Source organism: Lupinus angustifolius, unplaced genomic scaffold, assembly GCF_001865875.1.
Source record: "Lupinus angustifolius cultivar Tanjil unplaced genomic scaffold, LupAngTanjil_v1.0 Scaffold_82_26, whole genome shotgun sequence".
Lineage (NCBI taxonomy): Eukaryota > Viridiplantae > Streptophyta > Magnoliopsida > Fabales > Fabaceae > Lupinus > Lupinus angustifolius.
In genome coordinates, this window is record NW_017724121.1 from 1 (window position 1) to 418 (window position 418).

The following is a 418-nucleotide window of genomic DNA, read 5'->3' on the forward strand; positions in this document are numbered from 1 at the left end:
CCTCCTCCTCCTCATCCTATCATCATCCTCAACCTCATCCTCATCCTCATGCTCCTCCTCCTCCTCCTCCTTCTCCTCCTACTCCTCATCCTATCCTCATCGTCATCCTATCCACGTCCTCATCCTCATCCTCATCCTACCCTCCTCTTCCTCCTCCTCCTCTTCCTCATCCTCATCCTACCCTCCTCTTCCTCCTCCTCCCCTTCCTCCTCCTCCTCTTCCTCATCCTATCTTCGTCCTCATCCTCATCATATCCTCATCCTCATCCTATCCTCCTCCTCATCGTCAACGACATCCTCATCCTCATACTCATCCTACCCTCCTCTTCATCCTCATCCTCTTCCTCATCCTACCTTCGTCCTCATCTTCCTCCTCCTCCTCATCCTATCCTCTTCCCCATCCTCATCCTATCCTAATC